Raw genomic sequence first — 6,000 nt, 5'->3', positions numbered from 1 at the left:
CTCTGGGATCTCTGCTGTGGAGGTGGAGCTCTGGGATCTCTGCTGTGGAGGTGGATCTCTGGGATCTCTGCTGTGGAGGTGGATCTCTGGGATCTCTGCTGTGGAGGTGGAGCTCTGGGATCTCTGCTGTGGAGGTGGATCTCTGGGGTCTCTGCTGTGGAGGTGGAGCTCTGGGGTCTCTGCTGTGGAGGTGGAGCTCTGGGGTCTCTGCTGTGGAGGTGGAGCTCTGGGATCTCTGCTGCGGAGGTGGAGCTCTGGGATCTCTGCTGCATTGTCCTTGTGTCTGTTAAGCGTTCAGTGTCTTTATGATTATGGCTCTACAGTATAGTTTGAGGTCAAGGTGTGTATATTCTTTTGTTTTAGGATTGCTTTGGCTGGGAATAAGATATGAACCACCATACCCAGCTGCAAAAGAAATTTTAACACCTTTTGCAGCATTAGACATGGAACCTAGACGAGGCAAGCACTCTACCACTGACCTACATCCCCAACCTGTTAGCCTAGTTTTTACTGAATTCAATGTAACTTTCAGGCATGTGTATCCTTTCCTCTACTAAGAACTTTTATTTGGCAGATGCAGTTCTTTTCCCATGCACTTTTTATGTTAGCTTGTTTGCTCTTCTGTGTATTTATTTACCTACTGTCTCAGGTAGGTGTCTGTTGCTATGATAAAACATCAAGACCAAGAGCAACTTGGGGGTTGGGGGATAAGTTTATTTGGCTTACACTTCCACATCACAGTCCATCACTGAAGGACAGCAGCACAGGAACTCTAGGCAGGAACCGAAGCAGAAGCCATGCACTGCTTGTTTATTGCCTTGGTCTCTGTGACTTGCTCTGCTTGCTTGCTTGCTTGCTTCCCTCTCTCCTTCCATTCCTCCCTCCCTCCCTTCTTTCCTTCTTTCCTTCTTTCTTTCTTTCTTTTCTTCTGTTTCTCTCTCTTTTTTTTTTTTTCTCGAGATAGGGTTTCTCTGTGTAGCCCTGGCTGTCCTCTGTAGACTAGCCTGGCCTCCAATTCAGAGATCTTCCTGCCTCTGCCTCCTAAGTGCTGGGATTAAAGCATGCACCACCACACGTATTTTATAAACATATTTTTTTTTCAATGTCAGCTGCTAAGTTAGGTTGACTATGATGACATGTCAATCCATCATTCAGTAGCATGCTTTTCTTTTTTAACTTTTTATTAATTCTTTGTGAGTGTCACATGAACCCTTAGTCCCGCTCATCTCTCTATCCCCTCATATCTGACCTTTGCCCTTACAACCTCCCCTCAAAATAAAACACACATACGCAAACAAAAAAGCCAAAGCACAGAAAACATCTCATTGTGAAAGCTGTAGTATGTCTCAGTATGTATATCCCTCTGAATATCCCTCTGTCTATATGTCTTCACTTGCACATGTTCATTGCAGAGAGTCACTGTTCTGGTTTTAGATCTCTGGCTTCTGTGATACAAATCAGTATTGAGTCCTTACTGGGTCTCCTCCCAGTCATCCTGTTGTCCTGTGTCTTGGAGGTAACACAGCTTTGGATCAGCAAGACTGGCTCTTTCACATGTCCCAACCGTTTGCAGATGATACGGATTTTTGGGTGTGCCTGGGTGGTAGCTGAGCTGGTCATCCCACTGGCTCTCTTATCTGAGCTGCCAGGGTGAGCTCTCCAGCACTGTGTCATCAGTAGGAGGCATGATCTGCTCTCCAGCTCTCATACCCTTGGGGCCAGCTCACCGATACGCACACCTTCAGAACCAGCTCCACTGTATTACCCAGTGAAGGTACCGGGCCCACTCTCCACAAGTGCTGCAGTCTGGTACAGCCTGGGCCAGTCCTCCCTCTCCCACACCCTCAGGGCTGGCTTACTGGTGCATTTGCCATCAGGGATAGCTCCACTGTTATCCAGGGGAAGTCCAGGGCTAAGTCTCCCAACTACCACTGGTGGTGAGTGGGGAGGGAGAGGGCATCACCCCTGTACCCAAGCCACCTTACAACAGATAAATGGCGGGGCCAGCTCTCCTGTGCTCTTGCTCTTGGGGCTGGCTTACCTACAAGCCCTCCACCAGGACCAGTTCTACTGTTCTGCCCAGGTGAGGTACAGGGCCAGCTCTCCCATGGCTGCCACTGGTGAGAGAGGTGGGACCAGCTCTCCTGAGTAAGGCAGCCAGTGAGGGCCAAGGCCAGTTCTGTATAGCCCCTGGACATCCACCTGGTCCCTGGTCGCTGCCCCTACCGGGGATGTCCCCATGTTCTCTAGTAGTAATATGAGACACTAGACACCAACTACTGCCGCCGAATAACCACAGACCTAGACATGGCCCTCAGCAGCAGTTTGGGCTGGGACCTCATCATCAGGTGGCAGGGCTAGCCAGTCACAACAGGCTATTTTTCTTTCTACTCCTTGAGTCTCTAGTTGCATTTACCTCTCTTCATAATGCTCAAGCTGTCCACTTTTTTTCTCCCCCATCTGTCTACTACATTCTTTCATATTGTGGTTGCTCCTGGTGCAGGCTAGCCCTGTGGCTGTCTGGCCCCTGGGTGACATCCTCCGTCTGCATTATATGATATGGCAGCAAATAGATGGCTATAGCCTGCCTATGTAGTGCCTAGGAGAACAGGTCTGTGGTTGGCAGGTCTCTGTCTTTCTCCTCCCAGGCTGCTCTGGGTGGTGGTAGGTGAGGCTAGGTTTGTCTGTGGCCCACCCTTGCTGTGGGGTGGAGGGCAGGACTGTGGGTGTACCTCCTCCCTCCCATCCCCCAGTGGGTCTATGTGTGTCTTCCTCTTCCCTCACTGTACTGCCTGGATTTTATTTTTATTTTTTTATTTTTTTATGTGTACTAGGCATAAACCATCTTTGGCCACTAAGCCAGGCATCAAGCTAGGATGAACAAAGGACTGCCATCTGCTCTGCCCCTGACCTATATAAGAGCAACACCACCAAGTTGTCTCTTTGCCCATTGCCAGAGGGGGCTACGTGCATTTTTTTAATCCTAACAACTTGGTTTTAGAGTGTTTGTACAGAGAATCATCATTTTTTTGTTGTTGTTGTTTAGGTTTCTTTTTGGTTTTTTGTTGTTTTTTTATTTGTTCTGCATGTAAGAACATTTTGTAAATTATAATTTAACTTTTCTTCTTAATTGTTAATGAGGGGAATGCTGTGTATTATATTTTGCACTCATTGCAGATTGAGATTGTTGGTTGTCATAAAACTACTTAGGTTTTTTGTTTTTGTTTCAAGACAAGGTTTCTCTGTGTAACTCTGGCTGTCTTGGAACTCGTTCTATAGACAAGGTTAGCCTCAAACTCAGAGAACTGTTTGCTCAGAGATCTCTCTAAAGAGCTGAGATTAAAGAGGTGTGCCACTGAGCCTAGCCTGGCTAGAACTTCATAGTTTTATTCAACTATATAGGAAGCGAAAGACATTCCACTTATAAACATCTACTGAAAGACTGTTCCATGTTGGTATTCTCTATAATGGGAATACAAAAATGAGGGCTGGGGGAATGTAGCTCAGTGGTAGAGCACAAGCCTGGTATGTACAGTATTCTGGATTTGGTCCCAAAGTACCTACCCCACTTTAGTGCAGAATTCTTCCAGATCTTCAAAGAAGAGCTAATACCAACACTTCTCAAACTATTTCATACAATAGAAACAGAGAGAACAGTACCTAATTCATTCTATGAAGCCACAATTACTCTGAAACCTAAACCACACAAAGACCCAACAAAAAAAGAAAACTTCAGACCAATTTTGTTTTATGAATATTGATGCACAACTGCTCAATAAAATCCTAGCAAACCAAATCGAAGAACACATCAAAACATCATTCACCATGATCAAGTAGACTTCATCCTAGGGATGCAGGGTGGTTCAATATATGAAAATTCATTAACATAATCCATTATGTAAACAAACTAAAAGAAAAAAGATCACATGATCATCTCATTAGATGCTGAAAAGATATTTGACAAAATACAACACCCCTTAATTTTAAAAGTATTAGAGAGATCAGAAATTCAAGGCACATACCTAAACATAATAAAAAACAATATACAGCAAACCAACAGCCAATATCAAATTAAATGGAAAAATACTTGAAGCATTCCCACTAAAATCAGGGACAAGATAAGGCTGCCCATTCTCTCTGTATCTATTCAATATAGTACTTGAAGTTTTAGCTAGAGCAATTAGAAGACAGAAGGAAATCAAGGGAATACAAATTGGAAAAGAGGAAGTCAAGGTATCATTATATGTGGATGACATGATAGTATACATAAGCAACTACCAAAATTCTACCAGTGAACTTCTACAGCTGATAAACAACTTCAGCAAAGTGGCTGGATATAAAATTTATTCAAACAAATCAGTAGCCTTCCTTTATATAAATAATAAATGGGCTGAGAAAGAAAATAGGGAAACAACACCCTTTACAGTAGTCACAGATAATATAAAATATCTTGCTGTAACTCTAACCAAACAAGTGAAAGATCTGTATGATAAGAACTTCAAGTCTCTCAAGAAAGAAATCAAAGAAGAGCTCAGAAGATGGAAAGATCTCCCATGCTCATGGATTGGTAAGATTAATATAGTAAAAATGGCCATCCTACCAAAAGCAATATACAGAATTAACAGAATCCCCATCAAAATTCCAACACAACTCTTTACAGACATGGAATCGCTCCTTCAGAGTGATTCTCAATTTCATATGGAAAAACAAAAAACCCAGGATAGCGAAAACAATTTTTTTCTTTTCTTTTTTCTTGTTTTTGTTTTTTGTTTTGTTTGTTTGTTTGTTTGTTTGTTTGTTTCCCTGTGTAGCCTTGGCTGTCCTGGAACTCACTCTGTAGACCAGGCTGGCCTTGAACTCAGAAATCCGCCTGCCTCTGCCTCCCAAGTGCTGGGATTAAAGGCGTGCACCACCATTGCCCTACGCGAAAACAATTCTTAACAATAACAGAACTTCTGGAGGAATCACCGTCCCTGATCTCAGTCTGTACTACAGAGCAGTAGTTATGAAAACTTCATGGTATTGGTACAGAGACGTACAAGTAGATCAATGGAAAAGAATTGAAGACCCAGAAATAAACCTACACATTTATGGACACTTGATCTTTGACAAAGAATCCAAAAACATACAATGGAAAAAGGAAAGCATCTTCATAAATGGTGCTGGTCTAACTGGTGGTCTGTATGTAGAAGAATGAAAATAAATCCATATTTATCACCTCATACAAAGCTTAAGTCCAAGTGGATCAAGGACTTCAAGATAAAACCAGATACACTGAATTGAATAGAAGAGAAAGTGGGAAAGAACCTTGAACTCATTGGCATGGGGAAATTTCCTAAACAGAACTCCAGTGGTTCACATTGTAAGATCAATAATTGATAAATGGAACCTCATGAAACTGAAAAGTTTCTGTAAGGCAAAAGACACAGTCAGTAGGACAAACCAGCAACCTACAGATTGGGAAAAAAAATCTTCACTAACCTCACATCTGATAGAGGGCTAATATCCAAAATATATAAAGAACTCAATAAGCTAACCTCCCCCAAACCAAATAACCCAATTAAAAAATGGGTTACCAGTTGGGCAGTGGTGGCGCACGCCTTTAATCCCAGCACTTGGGAGGCAGAGGCAGGCGGATTTCTGAGTTCGAGGCCAGCCTGGTCTACAGAGTGAGTTCCAGGACAGCCAGGACTACACAGAGAAACTCTGTCTCGAAAAACCAAAAAAAAAAAAAAAAAAAAAAAAAAAAAAGGGATTACAGAGCTAAACAGAGAATTAACAACAGAGGAATCTCAAATGGCTGAGAAGCATTTAAAGAAATATTCAAAGTCCTTCGTCATCAGGGAATGCAAATCAAAATGACCCTGAGATTCCACCTTACACCAATCAGAACGGCTAAGGTAAAAAACTCTGTATATGCTGGTGAGGATTTAGAGAAAGAGGAACACTCCTCCATTGCTGGTGGAATTGAAAACTGGTACAACCACTCTGGAAATCAAT

The 6,000-nt window shown here is 42.9% G+C and overlaps 1 protein-coding gene and 1 non-coding gene across 3 annotated transcripts in view; one reads left to right on the top strand and one right to left on the bottom strand.

Moving 5' to 3' along the window:
- Nucleotides 1-6,000, top strand: part of Ttbk2 (tau tubulin kinase 2) — a 118,853-nt gene that overhangs the window by 12,421 nt on the left and 100,432 nt on the right. The window lies entirely within an intron of this gene.
- LOC114621012 lies at nucleotides 2,822-2,962 on the bottom strand. The gene has a single exon (XR_003711370.1). It is a non-coding gene; the product is annotated as a small nucleolar RNA SNORA48 (small nucleolar RNA).

Source organism: Grammomys surdaster, unplaced genomic scaffold, assembly GCF_004785775.1.
Source record: "Grammomys surdaster isolate TR1022 unplaced genomic scaffold, NIH_TR_1.0 170, whole genome shotgun sequence".
Taxonomy (NCBI): Eukaryota; Metazoa; Chordata; class Mammalia; order Rodentia; family Muridae; genus Grammomys; species Grammomys surdaster.
Note: the sequence above shows the minus strand (reverse complement) of the source record. Positions and strands in the feature narration are given on the sequence as shown.